Genomic DNA, 21,595 nt, shown 5'->3' on the forward strand with positions numbered 1-21,595 from the left:
ATGTTATATTTCCCTACCTTATTATCTAATGTATTTATGTTTACTGTCATGCAGTTATATACAATATTTTTTTTATAAATAAGGGTCTTTGAATGTGGGTTGTAGCTTCCCCCCATTCTTACTGTCAATTTTCAACCCTTCTGAGTAAGTACTTGGGCTCTCAGGCAGTTTCCTGCCTTTAAGGCCCTTTAAAGGAGCCTGCTCCAGATTAGCTATCACTGATGTACACAGTTTGCCTTTTAATAGCTTAAGTTTTGTTTCTATTATCATCAAATTCCTCCTCCTTTCTTCTGCTTCACCCCTGCTTATTTAAAAGTTACCTCCACAGCACGTATTTCTCTGTCTGGATATTTACAGGGTTTCCTTCTTAATTCTCAGAAGTCATACGCATGCCCTGAGACCTGAATAGATGAGGCTCCCTTTTAACATGGGATAATTTCTGTCGGCTCAGCCATGGCTCTTCTTTCATCCCTTTAATAACCGCTTTCTACACATTTACTCCATTCTTTTCTTACAGTGCCCTAATGTACTGATGACTTAACTCGTTTTATAGACTCTTTCTCTTCTTTAATGACAGAAACCTTTTATTTTGTGCTAGATTCCAGGGGCTTGAGTTGGTTTTCTAAATGACAGCCATGCACATTCTAGTATATATTGAGAGATAATTTAACAATTTTGCAGTCGGACACTTATACACAAGGACTTTCTCTCACCCTTCTCTTTTCCTTCCTTTTGAGGCATGCTAGTTATTATTTCCATCAATTTAATATCTCCCTAAATATTTAACTCATTAATATCTGGCATTTCAATATTTTCTGTATTTTTAGATTAGTTTTTTCTTTGGTCTTTCAATTTACTCTTTCTCTTTGTATATTTCTTGGATAATGGGTTCCTTTTATTATTGGTTAATGATATGGTTTAGATCCCAAAGCTTCTGGGGTTCAAAGGCAGGGCATTTGGAAGGGAACTGGGTCTTGGGGCTGCGGAACTTGTCAACTGATGCATTCATTGAAAATTCATACAGGTGCCCCAGGTGGAAGTGGTCAGTCTCTGGGGAACAAAAGGACAGGCCTTCACCTTCCTAGCCCTTCCTCTCTCTCTCTCTCTCTCCTCCGTGCTTCCTGGCTGCCCTGAGGTGAGCACCTTTCCCTCTTCCTCACACCCCTGCCCTCTTCTGTCTGCCTTGGAATCAACCAACCTTGGGCTCATTCTGTGAGCCAAAAACAGACCTCTCCTCTTTAATTATGGAGGGATGGAATTTTGTCCCAGTGACAGGAAAGTGTCTAAGACAGTTCATGTTTGTAAAGGTCTGAAAACACCCATTTCAATAATAACTAAGACTTTTTCAGCTGTGCTGAAGATGCTGTGTTTGTTTTTCCTCAGAGTTGGAGCTACAACACAAGGCAGAGTAAACCCCTGCCTTTCCCTCACAGCCTGTCCAGGACAAATGGGGCTGGAGTAACTGAGCAGCCTTACCTCCTCGGTACAGAAGCGAGCGGAGGACCTCACATGCCACGCACAATACTGGGTGACTCCTCCATTATTGACGGCTCCACCCTCCAGTTATTGATGGCCATATTCAGCAGGCTGTGTCCTATTGAAGTAAAAACAAATGGCAGGACACAGAGGAGGAATTAATTAGGAGGAGAAACAGAGGAGGTTTTCTTTCAGTCATAGTTTTGAGTTAATTGGCATTACTTTATTCTTTTGGATTTTATTTACTTGCTGTTTACTTATTATTTGCTCTATTACTTCATATTCTTGTTCTTTAATCCAAATTTACATTAGAAGTACAGTGTGTCTTAGATGAACTGTAACTTCTGGAAACTGCTCAGTCATCAAAACTAAGCTGGCAAGAAATTGACAACAAACTCTCCTTCTCTTCCAGCTGTGAACTCTAAAGTTTCTGTCTACATGTACAAAAGATAAAAGAAAATAAACATTTGCATTTTGTGCATAAGGGAAAATCTATTGTCTTTTTCTTTAAAAAATGACAAATGGGCATTTTTAAGTTTCAAATTTACATAAAACTCAACAGATTTTTATCAATTGTTGATATTATATTCACGTGACATATTTATTGCAGTTAGTGAACCAATACCACTGCTCTTAACTGATGTCCATATTTTTTTGTTCAGATTGCCTTAGCTTTTACATGATGTCCTGTTAACGAATCTGAGCCAATCATTTTTATTACTCATTTATTATTGCAAGACTGCATCTCACTAACTTGTGAAATTTCCCAAAATGGGTTCTGACTTACAATCCCCCTGCTTCAGCCTCCCAGAGTGCTGTAATTACAGTCATATACCACTATGCCTGGCTTTCACATTGATTTTAATAATATTTTCTTTACTTCCTTTTGGCTGTAGCAGTTTATTAGATATTCCTTATTTCTGCTAACTTTAGTAGCTTTAGAAAATTCTGGTTAGCTATTTTTAGAACACCATTCATTTGCAATTTGTTTTTTTGGAGTTATGGTTTTTAAGGGGAAAAATAAAATGTATGTTCATCACATCATTTCAGAAGCACACACTGTTGACATGAGTGTCACTGTATCCTGATTCTGATACCTGGCAGAGGTGTTTCTTAGGTTTCTTCACTGTGCAGTACAGCGTAAGTTTTAATATCATGTTTATTGGAGGGAAGGAACTTTACTCAGTGCACAGTTACGGAGCAGAGAGTTATGCTTCTGCTACTTGAAGGCAGAGCATTTACAGAAACTCCTAGAAGTTCTTCGCTATGAGAAGCTTGTCTCTTGTCCCCATTCATTTTAATCAGTTTTATTTATATTAGTACAATCTCATATGTACTTATTTTATATCTTGGATTTAAGAAGCCAATGTCACTTTTGTTTTGTTCCCTAAACTTTTCTGGTTTTGAGGATTGGTAGCTTTTCAGTTGGCTTCTGTGTCTCTCTAATGAATGTCCCTGAATATTGGTTTTGTCTTTCCTACCTTCTGGCAAGATAAGGTCCTGCAGGCTCACCTTCTGTATTTCCTGCCCCAGTCTTAGGAAAGGTCATTTCTCCATAAAGTGCTGACTCCATTAATGCAGGAAAGTGTTTGAAACCAACAGTTGGTTTTCAGGCATACTGTGTGCTCGCAAAGTATTATCCCCAGCCTCTCCCATGTGATACAGAGAGCATCCTCTCCATATGTCAATAGTCTATATATGGCTAAAATGTGAGAAAACAGTCTGGTTCTGTGGTTGTGAATATTTATGTTTCCTGATATGCTTTCTAAGCAGAGGATCCCTCAATCAAACTCTTGCTCACTTGGAGTCAGAGGTTGAGTTCCTTAAAAAAATTAAAAAAACAAAACAAAACAAAACAAAAAAACAGGTGACAGAGTGCAGCTTTGTTCTTCCAATCCAGAATCTGGCCCAAGAGTAGCAACAACAGAAAACATGGAAGTCACACTGACTTGGGCTATTTTTTACACATACAATGGGATTTTCTGCACACTTCTATTCATCACTTCTAGCCCAATATTGGCTGCCTTTACCTGGCTCTTGGTTTCTATTTGTCCCACGGCTTCCAATTTAACAACTCTAAATATTGCCTTTGTTGATCCTTGAATTTACAATATTCTCTCTATGTTATTTTGCTTACATGAGCAGTGTATTTTTAGCTTTATTATTGCTCTGAACATCTCACTACTTTCTTCAAATTTCACTTCTTTTTGCTATTGTTGCTTTGCCCTTCTTAAAGAGAGAGCAATAAGTATGGACCAGTTTCTTAAACCTGTAAGTGTAGCAAGATGTGGACCTTTAGGAAAAGCTAGCATACTTTATTTACAGGCATTTCTTTGTAACAAAGAACCTTAGCTGTATTTCAAGCTAGAATGAGCTTCTCCACAGCTTACCTAAAAAGAAAGCCCTGACAAGTAGCTGAGGGGTTCTTTGAGCTTGTTATATCTCAGTTTCAATTATGATCATGAAAAGTTGAAATAGGAATCTATAAATCAGGGCCCTACATCAGAAGAATGCTTTTCCTTTCTGATGCATTGGAAACTGGAGCAGAGCACCAGAATAATTTTTTACTTGTTTACAAATCTCATGTGATGCTATAAAAATTTCTGAATGTGTGTTGACATTGAACTTTGGTTTCATGTTTAAAAAATTAGGTAAATCTATCTTTTTTGCTTTTGATAATCTGCTAGCAATGTCATGTTTTTGCATAAAAGGTCTTTCTAAGATGCAAATATGTGCCCCACACATTCTTATGGGAGTTTCCATTGCCCCTGGGATCTAGTCCTCCATTCATCTCCAGTGGTTTTTATATTGCTCCTACACTGATGATTTTCCATTGACATTATGCACTCTTCCTTGTAATGAGTATGCCATGTTTCTACACATCTGTGTCTGTGCCTGGATGTCTTACTGTGCTATGTTGAAAAGCCTATTAGATCCTGATAGACTATGTTCTAATATTAATCTTCTGACTTACATAGTACATAACATTAGGTGATTCTGGTAAATTCCACAAGTTCCACTCTTTTTCCTACTGTAAAATGGGCAACAAAGACATTGAACTTACGTTGTCAAATTTTAATGTAATGTGTGAGAACACATTACATCAAGAATTTGCTACTTACCTGGATACATATAGGTTGTTTAAATGCCCTTTTAATCATTAGATAATTTTTATTCATTCTTCAGGGATTAGAGGAGCTTCCCTCTTTCCAAAAGAGAGCCTTTATTCTCTCTGCCTTTCCTGTCCAGCCAACTGTATAATAGTTTCCAGTCTTGAGTAGAGGGACCCTGTCTTACTTATTTTAAAATATCCAAGGAAATTCCCTTTTCTGGACTATGTTTAGTACTGAAGGATTTGTTAAAATAATTGACATTAATTTTATTGGCCAGGCCACTTAAATAAATTTAAACTAAGTTTAGGATCCTATGCAAGTTTAATTATGAGCGTAAATCAAGTATCATGTTCTAAACTCTGCGGTTCCCATCTGTCCAAACAAGCAATACTTTTCAATTCCTAGGCCATCTCTCCAGTTCCCATTCAATGTGAGGTTTCTTTTATCATCAGTTATCACAAGCACAGTAGCATAATTCCTTGGGGACAATTTCAAACAGATCTCAGCTTTAAATTCTTATGACTTTGGGGCTTTATCGTTGTATTTGACACAAATGCAATGAAAATATTTACATCATTGGTACGTGTAGAGTTCCTTAGATTTGAAGCAGCCTTTTCTTCCTGAAAGGTCAGTCTTGGTCTCTATTTCCTTGAAACAGATGAATAGCTCAACCAAAGCCCTTATCCGCCCCAGAAATGGTAGGTCTGAGCTTTGTCTAACTGTACCTGAGAGATACAACCACTCCTATATATGCTTAGTGATTAGTGAGATCTTGTGTCAAGCTAAAACACAAAAATGGCTAAGTAAGTAGCTCAGTAAGTCCAATTCTCAGCACCACCCCCAACTCTCAAAAGCCACGGATCCCAGGTGATTCTCAAGTTCCTACCATAGATATGCCTTGTGGAAAAGCAAGGCAGAGTGATTTTTCTGGGTTAACTATTGATTAGTAGCCATTTAACCATGACAGCAGCTGCATATATCACATTTCATTAAACACAGTAGTACAAAGCTGGGAACTCAACCTCTGATAAACATCTTAGGTTCACACACTAAATCAGGCATGTGTGACCATCACATCATTTATTCTCTCTTGGCGGTCTAACCAGAGGCTGATCCAATATGCACTTTTGAGACTTTTGGTGAAGGAGAGTCTCTGAGTTTCTTTTAGAGCATGGATCTCCAACCCGTGGGCAATCTGTAGCTTATTAAGAGTTTGAATTTACAACAGGAGGTGAGCAAGATGGAACAGTAATCTTTAAAAAAAATTTTTAAATTATTTTGAAGGCAGTAAAATGCAAGAGAACAAGATGGAACAAAGCCAATTTAGACAGTGTAGTGAAATTGATACAGAACTTCACAGCAGGTTACTGGGATAACAGTAATAAGTATCACAGTATATCTCGTTATCTTCACAATAGTTGTTCTTTCAATTGGGTATATAAAAAACAACTGAAATACAGAACATTACAGAACTTATCAAAACACAATATTGAATAGAGCAATACCATTAACCAGAATAAATCAGAACAGTGATAAAAATGTTTTCCTTCAAAGAAGTGGTAGAAGGAAATCCCCCTTATTTGCTACATTGCATATGGTCAACCTGCCAAGAGATGCTCAGATCTCTGGCTTCCATTTGTTAACGGAGGCGGGGGGGGGGGTGTTTTATTATCTGCCCGCTCACCAGTTCAAGGCCACATATCAGGGAGGTGAGCTGATTGCTTGCTTTCTTAGCACCCTAAGTTCCAACATGCCATGGATCTCAGGAGACGCTGGTGGTTCACCCCCTGGGGTGGCTGCAGGCTGCCACAACACAGCCTTTTACTAGGTGGGCTAGCTGGTTGCTTGGCTTCCCAGTACCCTAAGTTCCAACATGGCTGGACCAGTAATCTTAAGTTTCACTTGTCTTCCCATCTGCTTTCCATTGCTAAATCCTCACCTATGGCTTGCTTCCTGGTAGCTCAACAGTGGCATTAGATTCTCAGAGGGCTATGAGCCCTACTTGGAACTGTGGGTGGAAAGGATCTGAGTTGCATGCTCCTTTTTTAGAATCTAATGTCATAGTAATAGAAATAAAGCAAGTGATAAATGTAATGTACTTGAATAATCTTGAAACCATCTTTCCCTGTGCTTAGAAAAATTGTCTGCCTTGAAACTGGTTCCTGGTGCCAACAATGTTTTGGGCCATTTCTTTACAGGATCTACAAGCAAAGTAAAATCTACATTCACACTAACACAGTTTTTGTCATTTCATTCAGTTTTTCTTTCATGTACAGTGAAGTTTCCCAGAGGCTACATGATATGCAAAACTTCAAAAAGACTGTATGTCTGATAATGGAATGCTAAATAATGGAAGTCTTGTCATTAAGTATTTGTTAATAAAATAGAAATTTTCATAAAATGCATGCACATGAAGTAGATTTCTGGTTATTTTAAGTGACAATAAAAAACTTTCTATTTTCTCAGTTTTACTGAGAAATACTATAGTTATTTATAAATATGTCATGTATAAGGAGATTTCTTAGAAGTCATCAACAAATTTTGAATAAGAACATGTTGAGTTTTTATACAAGACAAAAGAGATTAACTTCAGGGTTCTTATAGAGATTCTATCACACAAAACACAAAGCACTATGAGAACTTCAGTGCACAATAGGAATAGATGGTATTATTTTTGCTAACAATCATTTTGGAGTGGAGCAGGGTTTGGACTCCCAGTGGAAATAATTTAGATCAACCTCATGGTTTTCTTCTCCCCTATAGCTCTTTCAGCCGGTAGTGGCAGCTAGAGAAGTATACTCAACTATCATCATTATGTGTATATTGTAGGTTTTCATTGCTTCCTACGGCTTGAAAGGTGCCTGTTATTTCAAGCTGCTGGAAACTGAATGTGCTTTTATGACAGAGAGTCATTTAAACTTTCAATCTCCTTTGTTTGCAGGCAAAATATCTTTATTCGTTATAATATTAAGAATTAATTATTTGGCTATGGTTTAGAAATACAAATTGAAGAAGTACAGTCCCCTTCCTTAAAGATCTTGTGGCATGTGGTCTAATAAAGAGCATGTGCACATTACTCAGTTATCTTTATGTACTGTGACCACTGAATCAGTGAGCATAGTGGAGAAGCACAGTGAAAAGTGAGAGTAGGGTCATTACAGCCACTAGGAGGAACCTTGAGAAAGGTTTCTTGGAGGAAGTGTTGTCTGGTCCAGGAGTGATAAGTTGAATAACTCAGATAAGGATATGAAGGGGGAAAGAAAGAGAATGTAACAAGTAGGGCAGGCTACAAAATTAAACCAAGATACCAGATTGCTTAGCACATTTATGAACTCCTACAAGAATAAGATATTTGGGATGGCTAACCTGAAAAGTGGGAGGCAACTAATAATAGAAGTACAGAGACTAAGCACTTAATGTGAATGACCCTTTGGGAATCTGAATGCAATCCTTTATTGTAAAGGGACTTGGTTAAAGTTTTCAGAATCAAAATAGAGTCACTTTCATCAGCTCTACAAAAATAAACAAATAAAATCAAGAGGCTGTAAGGAAGAGTTTTCATGCATCATTGACTAATAGCAATTATCACAAAATTTTTACCAGAGTCACAAGGCCACTATAATTTCACATTAAAAAAATACTTCTGCAGCAACATCTACCCAGACTCTGTCTTCCCCCATGGAGTGGTGCCACCTTCATTATAATCCTACTATTGTTTCAAAATATCTTATGGAATCCTCCTTATTTACCCTTTAAAACCCATTATTTGACCCAACTTTCTTGAATATCTCTATAGTTTAACACTTCTCATTTAAAGACTCTAGATTAATGTATCATAATTCCATAGAGAATGTTCCTCTGGTTATTATTTAAGTTGACAGTTTCATTGGACAAAGTAAGATATAGTTAAGAATCATGGGTTCTCTAATGGTCTATGAAAATGTCTCATTTTGTAGCCTAAACACCCCTGTCATTAAGAAAACTGGCTTTAGTTTTGCTAAGGTCACAGATTATCTCCCTGTTACTTCAATTATTCCCAATAAACACTAAAAACAAGCAAATAAGCAAATATAGTCTTAATGGTACCACTGAAAGCAAAGTCAAGAAGTGGGAAATTCCAGTGTCCAACTGTGTCCTTCACCCAGAAAGAATCTTCTGCATGTCAATGAGCACCCCATGGAGTGGTGCCACCTTCATTATTAATCCAACTATTGTTTCAAAATATCTTATGGAATCCTCCTTATTTACCCTTTGGCTGCTATATTTACCTCCTTATTTACCCAGATGGCTGCTATAAACCTCAGTGTGAAGGTTTCACAAGGCAGAATGCAGAGCAAAAGCATCATCCTTTTCCATTGACCAGTCTCTTTTATCACAAAGGAAAGTAATTTCCAGAACTTGTGAATTCAGTCTTTCCCCTAGGTGAGAACTACATTTAGCCTAGTATAAATATTATTTAGACAAATCATGATTAATGGTGAGTGTGGGACTGAAGATGGTCCTATCTGGGTACATATAGGATCCTCGTAGCAGGAAATAGGGGAGGACTAGATGTTATAGAAACATCAAAACACCCCACACAGCCAGGGTAGCTCCACTTGACCCAATATGCAGTCTAGCCCATTTCTGTAATTCTTTTGATTCTGATTCTGGAATTCTAGCTGGAAGTCTGAACTCTTGGAACACTACTGGGCTTCCTGGTCTGGTTTATCAGCTGCACTTTTGACTTGCTCTAGGTCTTCATGCATGCATATTGCTAAACACTCAAACATCTATTCTCCAGTCTCCACTCCTCTGTTCCTTACCTCTTTTCCATTAGACCATCAAATACCTCTTTGCTCAACTTCCCGAAGTCTGCTCACCAAAAAAAGAGTTGTACATTTTATTGTGAACTATTTAATGCATTTTACAAGGAATGCGTAGATTTTCTAGCACCTTTGGTAGTTTTTTTATTGAGAGTACTCATTGCAGTAAAGATTTTAGGCCATCCTCTTTTGAACAGGCGAATCTGGGAAAGAAAAACACAATCAAAACAAATAGTGAACTTCAGTCTTCTACAGTCTTATGTGGTGAGATACTGATTATGAAAATGTGTTCCTTACACTGGCAAAAGCAATATTGGCTGTAAATGAGTGTAACATGTATATTGGAAGACCTGAATCAGAAAACTTGAGATGGGTCCAGAACTGTACTTTAATAATCTTTCCTGGAGATTCTGATACACATTAAAGTTTGATAACCACAGAAATAAAAACATAGTAAATCTACAGTGAAGTTTTACAACTTTGATTAAAGCAATACATCTTTCTATGCTGTTTCCATTGAGAAAATCATACTTATTGATGATAAAACACCTGCCTGAAGAAGATTAAATGGATAACCATTTGTCAAGTGGTGAGCTTAATTTTTGTCACTTTTTGGTAGTATAAGTATATACTCATTTTTCTCTTCCTCACCTTTCTGAATGTTATTTGTAATATTTTTTGAATTCCACTTTTAATGTTAATTGAAGTTACACACCAATTACACATCAGAAGAGGTTCAGCGTTCAGTCTCTCTTTGGAAAATATCAGATTGTGTTAAGTATGGACTCTTTCCTTTTTTTGCCTGTGATTTCAGTGTTTACCTCTGCCACCTATATTTTCACTCTCTAACCCCAGAGATGTTGCATTTATGTTACAAAATGTGTTCTGCAAAGGTGGTTATATATGATTCTTCAAGGTGCACGCTCTCTCCTTTCGTACTGCTCTTTCATCTCTTATTTCTGATTCATGCAGCTGGTATTTCATTTATTTGAAAGTAACTTTGCTTCAGGATGAAAACCATGCTTGAAGATGCCAAGTTTCCTGGCTGTGGAATCACAGTTGCGAAATACCACCATCTGTTCGCATCCTGCCTGAGAAATGCACTCCGCTTGGGGCTGCAGTGGCTGCAAATGGTCTCGGTTAGCAGGACTGCGTGGCTCTGTTTCTCTGTGCAGTGTCACAGCATAAAATGGGCATCGTTTGTGGGACTGCACATGTTTCCCGTCCTAGTTCTGATTCTCTTGAGCAGGATGTTGGCTCTCTTTGGCGTGAGTAATGAGGGATTCTGCTTCCAAGTGCTTCTAAAAAGAAAGACTGGCTAATTGTTTTCCCTGAAGAAGCTAATTGTAGGAACTACAACTTAATAGAAGCCATAATTTTGTAAGCCCCTCCTATAGATACACAGTGTACTCACATTCATTTGCAACATCATGTTGAGTCTATGCCAATCCTGCAAAATAGATACTATACCACCGTCCTACAGAGGAGGATACTAAGGCTCAAAGAAAGTAAGTGCTTTTCTCAAATATCTACTAATTAGGAGCCTTTCATTTCTCCCATCTCTCTTTGATGCAGCCTCTGTCTGTCATTCTGAAAATGAAGGCACATTATCAGGATTATATGATGTACACCTGTGTACTAGCAATTTTGGTGGTAATAAAATTTGACAAAGAGTATATGACAGATAACATTTGATGTTAGTACAAATACTACCATGATATATTTAGTTGTTATACTGCTGACTTTTATTAGTAGATGTTTGAAGTACATAATGATTACATTCACTATGAGAAATTGGTACAGGTACATAGCACACTTTAAGAGATTATTTATCTATAACCACATATTAACAGCAAACCCAATAAAACTTGCCACTTCATTTCTTTCCTTCAGAAAACAGGGACAAATGTTTGGAAATTTAAGTTGTTCACTCTGTGGTTGTGAAGATGCCCTGTGGAAGGAGAAAGAATAAGAAATCAAATAGACTATATATGCCAGGGAACAACGCTACCTTCACAACCTGCCTGAAAGGCTCAAGCCTACAATGAAATTGTCTTTGAGCAGATAGAGACGTGCAACTCACAGAGTTGCTGTGATGATTGAGAAGGTGCCTAACACGTTTGGTGAATAGTAAAACATTCCAAATGTCTTAGTTTATCTGCTAAGAATGCTGCCCAAGTACTTGGAAGTGGTGATGGTAGACTTGCTTTGTAGATTTTAACTCATAATCTCCCCCTCTTTTCAGAACATTCAGCTATTTCTGCTGTAGGGAATTTTTCAAAACCCATACAATTGAAACATTTGCTTTTTCCATTTGTAGAGATAATTGCTATTTTCTAATTGGCCTTGAGACAGTCGAAGGGAAGTATCTCTTCCCTCGGGCTCCCATTCTCCTCTGTAAATCTGCACATTATCTTTAAAACTTTATTATAGTTATGTGTACTTTTTTGCTTATTCACTGAGCTGTGAACTCCATGCTAGTAACTCACATTTAGGTCTTTATCCCTAAAGCATGTAAGTTACTGGCCCATGAAAAGCACTTAATAAATGTATGTTGCCTGAATGCATTTTCCCCCTAAATATAGCAAGGAATGCTTTATTATACAATGGGAATTCCACCGGGATTTTGTAAAATATTTTGACTATAAATATCTATATAATACAACTTTAAAATTGCTCTACACACATATTAATATTCCAAAGTAGCAGTTATAAGTCAGTGCTCAATATGATCTCAGAAAACATTTTCTGAACTCCTATATGAGCATCACTTGGAGGAGGATTTTTCAGCATTTTTTCCCATAATATATATTTCTAGAAAAAAGCTTCTTGTGTGTTTTTCGAGTGTTTTGAATAAAGGCCAACCGTAAGCCAAATATTTCATGAAGTCAATTTGTTTTGTTTGTTTCACATTGCTTCGAGGTTATTCATTTCCAGTTAGTTCAGAAAATCACATCTGAGTTAAGAGAGCTGGGACTGGTATCTTGCAGAAAGTGAGAACTAGAAGTATGTAAAAATGATGGTTAATTTTGCACAAACAATGTGAGGGCAGGGAGTTAACTGAGTAGTCAGTGCTGCATAGGGGTCATTAATGTACTAAAGTTTGTAATTATTTCTTACTGATAACACTATTAAAAAGCATCACTATTTCCCTTGGAAAAAAATTGAAGAGTGTAGGTGGACCAACAAAAGGAGATGTGGCATGAATCCATAGAACCAAATTTCATCCCCATTTTTTCCTAATGTAGGTTTGAACTCAGTTTTGTAGAGGAAAATGTACATGAAAATATCCAGTATATTATATCCATGGTTCTTAAGATGGCTCAGTGGGCTTAGTGAGATATGAAAAGAGAAAGAATCAAAGGACTAGGATGACCAAAATATCTACAAATGTGCAAAGACATGAGCTGTCTGGTGGTGCATGCATTCTGGAACTGTGGTAGCAGTGGCCATGTGAATCTGTGTGAGTGCAGAACTACACAGAGCAAAGTGTATTCTCGTGTACATGCACATGTGGTGTGACAGAAGAGAGCCAGGGAGGGGAAATGATTATTTCTATAAAAGCGTAAAAGATGGTGGACTTTGCAGTCTTTTTATTTTTAGTACCGAAGATGGAGCCAGGGCTTGTGCAGTGAACTATACTCTTAGCCCTTCTTATTTCTGTTTTAAATTTTATTTTGAGACGGACTCTAAGTCACTAAGTTGCTCAGCCTGGACTGAAAGTTGAAATCTTCCTACCTCAGCCTCCCAGAGTGCTGGGAAATGTGGGTCACCAGGCCCAGCCCTTCCATGTCAATTTCATGGCTGTGAGATGCTAGGATAGTCACACATCAAGTGTAACCTTTGAGGAAAACTAGAACTTTTAGAGTATGTAACATTGCTCTGTATTGTTTAAGACTCCATCTAAATCTGTAATTGTCTGAACAGAAGAGTTCAAACTAGGAGTTTTTGTAATAAAAATGTGTATAAATATGGATCTCCCATTATTTTGTAAAATATATGACCTACAAGAAAAGCCTAGAAGGGATTAAGTTATTCATCCATCCACTGTGTGGGAGACAACTTGAGAGACTCCCCTTGAATGCAGGACAATTACTGCAACTTTGATTATATGGAGACTTGTTTCCTTATACGGATATGTACAGAGCTGACTATGGTATTTCCTTTTCTCTTCTACTTGTTCTAAGCATTGCAAATAAGGCCAGCTGAGATACTGGTATGTAATCTCTAAAGCCATCAGGCATCTCCTGTTTTCTCACATTGAGCTCTCTGTGAAAGGTATGAGCACAGCGAGATGGTAGAGCTCCAGGAATGTCAACTGGGTATGAGGCTCCAGATAAGGAGGTTATAAGTGCCCACGTCACAAAAATTTACACATCAGAAACCGGAAACAACAGCATCCTAAAACAATTCAGTTGTTAACCTTAATTGAATTATGCAAGTTGATCCTTCTGCATATTTTTATCTCTGCATTTTGCAGAGATGCTTTTCTCCCCATCCGTCTAGCCAACTCAAGTTACTTACATAGTTCTTTGCATTCTCACTGTCACTCATCCTCAAGCCACTCTCCTTCTTCACAAGATAATAAATTCGGGGAGAGGCCTGGGATCAGGACCTTTGTCTGCACATCTCATGGGGAGTTAGATTTAGGATCCCTTGGCTGACCTTAAATTGGAATCTGTCTTGGTGTCTTTACTCTCGCTGTTGGATGCTTTGGAGGTAGTAGATTGGAATTAACTTGCTGGGATTCCAATAGTGACTCAGTGGGATTATCAATATAACTGTTTGGACTGTGAGGAAGACTGGAAAAGTGATTACAATACATAGATGGCTCTACTCAATATTTGGGATTACAATACACTTGTCTACCCATTCATTCATCTGTCCATCTATCTGTTCATTCATCTGTCTGTCTTTTTTTTTGTTTGTTTTTCATTTTTTATTGGTACCAGAGATCGAACTCATGACCACCTGCTTGCAAGGCAGGTACTTATGCCGCTGAGTTAAATCCCCTGCCCCTATCTGTCTGTCTTTTAATCCATCGATGCATTTACTGATTATTTCTTTCTCTCCTTGTTATAACTTTTTCCTGTTTTAATGAGCTATCATCAACAAATAGGGTTTACATTTATTTAAAGTGTACAGCTTGATACTCTGATATATGCCCTCATTAAACCCCATTCCACTAGGTAACATACCTATCTCATCACACAGTTACCAGGGACTGTGTATGCATGTGTTGCATACACAGTGTGTGCTTTGCAGTGAGAGCACTCAAGATCCACCTTTGTAGAAAACCTCAAGTGTGTATCACAGTCTTATTAACTACATCTTCACATTGTATGTTAAATCTCCAGAACCTGCTCATTTTTAAATAACTGAAACTTTGTACTCTTTGATGATCACTTCCCATGGGTGCCTTTCCCCAGCCTCTGGAAACCAGCATGATGAACTCTGCTTCTATGAGTTTTGACTATTTTAGACTTCACACAAGTGATCATAAAGTATTCATTTTTTAGTGTCTGGTCCATTTCACTTTGCATAATGACCTTCAGTTTCTTCCATGTTGTCACAAATGGTAATGTTTTCTTCTTTATCAAAGCAAAATAATATTATATATACTATACTGTAAACTGTGCTACATATCTGTGTGTATCATGCATCTTTAAGCTTTCATGTGTTGTTGGGGATTTACATTGTTTCTGTGTCTTGGATATTTATGAATAATGTGTCAGTGAACATGAACACAACATTTACTTCATCCATTCCTCTATTGATGGGCACAGGTCACTTCCAAGATTTAGCTATTAGGAGTTGCGCTGCTATAAATATGCACGGCACAGATCACTGTGATATGATGTCTTTAACCCTTTGGGGAACATACATGTTAGAAGAACAGTTGAGTCAAATGGAATTTCTGTTTAGTTTTTTAAGGAATCTGATTTCCACAGTTGTGGTACTAGTTTATATTGCCACAAACAATGCATAAAAGCTTTTTCTCTCTGGAATTCTCATCTGTCTGTATTTGTTATTATTTGACTTCTTTATGGTAGCTGTTCTTTTGCTTTCATTTCCATTTATTTGATGGTTAGGAATGTTGCACATTCTTTATGTATTTATTAGCTATTTATACTTCTGCTTCTTCTAAGTTTCTATTTGCTTCACTTGCCCATTTTTTATTAGACTTTTTATTTTGAGGAGTCTATTTTTTTCTTTTGTGTTTAATGTATTCTTTATGTTAGTCTTTTTTACAAGCCATAGCTGGCAAAATTTCTCTCCCATTCTGTAAGCTCTGTAAGCTCCCATTCTTCACTCTGCTGGTATTCCTTTGCTTTGCAGAAACTTTTTGATTTGGTATAGTTAGTTTGTTGATACCATATGTTATTTCTTGTAGAATTGGGGTTTTGTTCATAAAATCCTTGTCTACATTTTGTATGGAGCAGTTGAAGCTGGAGATTGATCACATGTGTGGGGCTAAAGCAAGGCCAGCCCTGAAAACACAGAGAGCCCAAAACAAGCCGTGTAAACAAGCTGTTCCAGCCTCAAGAAGGCAAAGGGCCCAGGCCAGCCAGGCAAACAAGTTGCTAGGTAGTGGGGTTGAAACTGACATCTTCCTCTTGAATGTATAAATAAATGTGCTACAGTGGTTGAGCAGTTCCTTCCTTCCCATCAGGAGAGTAAGGGCTCCACTTGACCCCAGCTTTTGTCTCTTTATTTTCTCATCCTCTCACTGCCCTTCCCTTGGGAACATCTAGAGCTGCACCTGGTCACTACAACACTTACGTCTTCAAGAGCTTTACTTATTTTATTTTCCAGCAGATTAAATGTTGCTGTTTTAGTGTTTGGGCCTTCATTCATTCATATTTTAGTTTAGCATATAGTGTTAGGTGTGGGTCTAGACTCTTGCATGCAGACAGCCTGTTTTCCTGAAGGCATTTGTGAAAGTGGCTATATTAGCTCCACTGTGTGTTTCTGGTTTCTTTGTCAAAGCGCAAGTGGCTGAATGTGTTTGGATTTGTTTCTGTGTCCTTTATTCTGTTCCATCAATGCATGTTTGATTTTGTGAAAATATCACATTGGTTTTTTTTTCACTATACTTTTGTAACATAAATTGAAATCTGGGATTTTGATGACTCCTGGATTGCTTCTGTCATCCTCATTTTTGTTTGTTTGGTTTTTGTTTTGCTCTTCTGGATCTCTTCCATCTCCCTATGAATTGTGGGGTATTTCTCTTATTCTTGGAGGAGTGCTGCAAGTATTTTGTTTGGGATTGCCTTAAGTCTACCTAGGAGTTTGGAAAGTAACACCAGTGTGACAACATTGGTTTTTCTTACTCAGGGGCAATAGATATTGTTACCAAGGTTTCAAAAGCAACAAATGCTGGAGAGATTGTAGAGAAATACAAGGCTCAGAGACTTCCAGTAAGATGGCAGAGCAGTGAGCAGGAGAGAAGGAGACTCTGAAATTTCATGTCTGGACCCTGGAATATAGCAACATGAAGAAGAGAAGAAAGAAGGTAATAGTTCCCAGAACCCAGGAAGGACCTGAGGAGAGACTGAAGCCCAAGGGGAGAGTAAAGAGAGAAACCAGCAAAGGAGAAGGAGGAGGCGAGTGGAGCTTTCTCCCTGAACTCTGACTTACCTCACAGGAGGGGCTGCTCAAACCTGCAGGTGCAGAGTGACTACAGGCAACCCCAGGAGCCTCCACAGACAAGCACGGCAGTGGAGCAGATCCACGAACTGCAGTAGACTGCAGTGGCCGGTAGTGAGTTTTCACACTGGGACATCCTGTAAGAGATGGTGATGGGCCAGGAGCTGTTTTGGAGGAAGGCCAACTGAGCTCAGGACTCAGAGTGACTGCTTGTTCCATCTAGAGGCACTCAGCCCAGTTCAAAACCACAGGGACCTGGAAACTGTTGTTAGTTGGGTGGGTCTGGTCCCAGTCTCGCAGCTGAAGACCAGTTTAAACTTCAATGGAAATAGAGATGCAGGATCACTGGGATTATCCTCTACTTCACCGTGGAGCTGCTCCTGGCTTGCAAGGACTGACTGACATGGATATGAAATCTTCATACACTGTCAACCAGTAGCAGCAGAGCTGCATCATAAAGTAGACTTTTTTCTTTTCTTTTTTTCTTTCTTGTATTTCTGATTGTTTGCTTTTTTTGTTTTTTTCTTCATTGTTCTTGTTGTAAGTGTGAACATGGTTTCTAGTGTTGTTGCTCTGCTTCTTCTTCCTTTTATTATTATTTCTTCCTTTAATATTATTATTTCTTCCTTTTCTCTTACCTCCCTATCTTCTGCACCAGTTGCCCAAAGTTTGCATGATCCTCTTTTGTACTTCTGTCATGCTTTAATCTCTTCTTTTTCTTCTGTTCTCTATTTTCCCCTTAACATCTTATAAATTTTCTCCCCTGAGGGTAAAATTGACATACCAAAGACTTACTTATTGTACAATTTTCTGATTTGATTTAGATCTTGTTATATAACTGGAAATCTACCTCATGCTGTTAAAGGTGGCAAATTAATAGTCACCTCAATTTATTATCTAGGCTGTGTTTGAAACTATTGTTATTGCTGACTGTACCACTTTTGCCAAGGTGACACTGTTCTAACCAGCTTCCTGGTACACCAAGCTGAAATTGCCTAAGGGTCATAAATAATACTATAGGCCAGTGACAGAGAACAAAGGGCTGGGCCAATTAGGTGGCAACTTATCACCCCTAGTAAATTGAAGAGGGATAGATCTTGCAACAGACTCAAAATCCAATAGCTAGTTATACCTGGAAGACACTTGTGAAAATAGTAATTCCCTAAAGGTTCCATATACTAGCAATAATGCTATTCATCACAGGCAATTTTCAAGCATCAACCAGGGAATTAAACTAAGATAATATACAAAATGAGAAGACACTAAACAAGATGCAACCCCAGAGAGCCAGCTCACCAAAGGCAAACCCAGGGTGCAAGGAGGTGAAACTGTCAAAAAGCTGCTGCCTGCACTCTCTGAAGGGGTAACAATAAAGTAAATGAATAAGGCTCTAGAAAAGAAACAAATGAGAAAGAGTTTATCAGCTAACTATGGAGACAGTGACCATAATGAAAGACATGCTTAGTTTCTCTAGATCAGAGGCAGATAAAAAATAGAAAAGCTTAAAAAATAATTCAAACTATGAATGCCCAACATAGGAAAGAAATGGGATCAGAAAAACAGACTCAAACAGATACCCAAGAGATTAAAAATTCCTTTGAAAATATAGGTAGCAGGATGAGCCAATGTGAAGACAGAATCTCAGAGATAGAAGATGGGATTGTGGTTAGAGACCATGAAAAGTAAGATTTCTTAAAGACAGTAAGGGACTGCAAGACATTAATCTAGCAGCTGCTAGAGGATGCAAAGATGAATAAAATAAGATTAATTGGAATCAGTAAAAAGCATTAGATAATGAAAATGACATAAATAAACCTGTTCACATATATTATGGCCAAAACTACCCTGACAGGGAAAAGAATTTGATATGTAGATAAATCAGGCATAAATAGAACTACAATTAGCATGTTCAAAAAAATCTATAGAAAGTCACATAATAGTCAAAATTTCAGAAATTCAACATAAAAATAGAATATTGAAAGCTGTAGAGGAAAGAAACAACTCACAAAGAAAGCCCATATAAATCATAGTAGAAGTCCTCAAGTCAAGGAGAGTTTGGAGTGAAGTGTTTCAAGTTCTAAAAAAAAAAAACAAAAAACAAAAAAAAAAAAACAAACTCCAACTCAGATTTATATACCCTGCAAAATAGTCTTTCAAAATCAATGAACAAATGAGATACTTCCATGACAAAGAACACCTGAAGAAATTCATGAACAGCAAACCAGCACTTTGAAGTGTTTTGAAGGACATTGTAGAAAGAGATGACAAGGATTGCAACCCAATGAAGCCCAACAGAATGAATCCACCAGGCAAAGCAAACAATATAAATAACATGACAAACGTAAGTCAATACATATCAGTTACAACCATCCACTTTAATGGTGTCTATTCACCAATCAAAAGATACAGACTGGCAAAATGGACCAAGAAACAAGATCCAATGGAATGCTGCAAGCAGAAGCACATTTAATTTAAAAAGAAATTCATTCCTACAAGAGAAATTTATAATACCCATATCAGGAAAAGAGTAAGCTCAAATAAACAATATAATTTGAAACTTAATCTTCTAGAAAAAGAAAATATTAATGCAATGGAAACTAAGAAAACAATACAAAGAATCAGTGAATCGATGAGTTGATTCTTTGAAAGTTTAAATATAATTGATGAACACTTAGCCAGCCTTAAAAAAAGGAGGAAAACTCAGACCCGTGCAATTAGGAATAAAAAGGGCTAAATCACAACAGATCTTGTAGAAATCCAGAACATCAGCTTTACCTACTTTGAGAATTTGTATTCTAATAGGATGGAAAATGCAAAAGACGTTGACACATTCATAGATACACATGAATTATCAAAGCTGAATCAAAAAGGTATAAAAATTGTAAATTAAGCAATGCCAGTCAATTAAATAGAAGATGTAATTAAAAGCTCACCAAAAAGAAAGCCCATACGATTATAGTTTCACTGTTGACTTATGCAGGTATTTGGAGATGACCTAATACTGCTATACTGAAAACTACAGTACTCTAAAAAAGGAGATTGAATGGAGAGATATTCCTTGCTCTTAGGTAAGAAGAGCCAATATGGTGAAAATTGCCATACATTCAAAAGTGTTATACAGCTTTAATGTAATTCAAATCAAAATTCCAACAACATATTTCACAGAATTAGAGGAAACAATCTTAAAATTAATTTGGAACCAGAGGAGACCCAGAATAGTGAAGACAATTCTGGGCAACAAAGGCAAAGTGAGAGGCATCACAATCTATGACTCCAAATTATACTGCAAAGTTACTGTGACAAAAACATTATGTTACTGGCAAAATAACAAACAAACAAACAAAAAACCCAAAATACTAAAAACAAACCTCAACAAAACAAAGCACCGGACCTGAGGAACAATGGAACAGATTAGAGGATGCAGAAACAACTACAGATACCTTTAGCCACCTTATCTTTGAAAAATGGGCCAAACATGTTCACTGGGAGAGAGATAGCCTCTTTTGTAAATGGTGTTGGAAAAACTGACTTTGCACATGCCAAAGATTAAAACTAGACCCATATCTTTCACTATGTACTAATAATGAATCACATGAGATTCATTATAATCAGTATGATCAAAATGGATCAAATATTAAAGCAGACGTGTTAAATCTGCTTGAAGATAGAATAAGTAAACTGTTGAAGACATAGATGTAGGCAATGACTTTATGAACAAAACCCTGATCACATAGGAGCTATCACAAAGAATCAACAACTAGGATTTCATCTTATTAAAAAGCTTTTGCACAGAAAGAGAAACTACCATCAGAGTGAAGAGACAGACTACAGTGTGGGAAAAAATCTTTTGCCAGTTGTTCCTCAGACTATCTAGGATATATAAAGAACTTAAACATGTCAGACCAACCAAATTTCAAAAAACATTCCAAAAATGGGTTTCTGAAACAAATAGACACTTCTCAGATGAAGAAGAAGAAATGGCAAATTAATGTATGAAAAATGTCTGACATCATTAGTCATTCAAGAAATGCAAATCAGCAGAATGCTAGGATTTCATCTCAACCCAGAAAGGATGGCTATCATCAAGAAATCAACCAGCAAAAAATGCTGACCAGTCTGTGGAGAAAAAGGAACCCTTCTCCATTGTTAGTGATAGTGTAAACTGGCGTAATCACTGTGAAAGTCAGTGTGGAAATTCTTCAAAAACCTAGTAGTAGAGGTTCCATTAAACCTAGTTATCTTGGCATCTTCCCCAAAGAATTAAAAGCATCATACAACAGCGACATGTGCACACCCATGTTTATAGCAGCAGAGTTTGTAATAGCTAAGTCTTGGAAGCAGCCCATCACTGATGAATCGATAAAGAAGATGTGCTTTTCTATACAATAGAGTGCTACTCTGCCATAAAGAATCATAAGCTAAGTGGATGCACCTTGAGGCCATTTTCTGAAGTGAATAAATCAGACACGTGTAAATACTGCATTGTTTCTCTCATATGAGAAACTGAGAGTGTAAGTAATGACCAAAATGTATAATAAATGTTGTACAATA

At 37.4% G+C, this 21,595-nt stretch overlaps 1 long non-coding RNA gene across 1 annotated transcript in view; it reads left to right on the top strand.

Annotated features, from left to right (window-relative positions):
- Positions 1–1,149: 1,149 nt before the first annotated feature.
- Positions 1,150–21,595, top strand: part of LOC134477124 (uncharacterized) — a 195,775-nt gene continuing 175,329 nt past the window's right edge. The window contains exon 1 of the long non-coding RNA XR_010049023.1: positions 1,150–10,902. This is a non-coding gene — a long non-coding RNA (uncharacterized LOC134477124). The remainder of the gene's footprint in view (positions 10,903–21,595) is intronic.

The sequence above is a fragment of the Cavia porcellus genome, unplaced genomic scaffold, assembly GCF_034190915.1.
Source record: "Cavia porcellus strain 051 isolate PalLab524CR breed Dunkin Hartley unplaced genomic scaffold, mCavPor4.1 scaffold_8, whole genome shotgun sequence".
Classification (NCBI taxonomy): domain Eukaryota; kingdom Metazoa; phylum Chordata; class Mammalia; order Rodentia; family Caviidae; genus Cavia; species Cavia porcellus.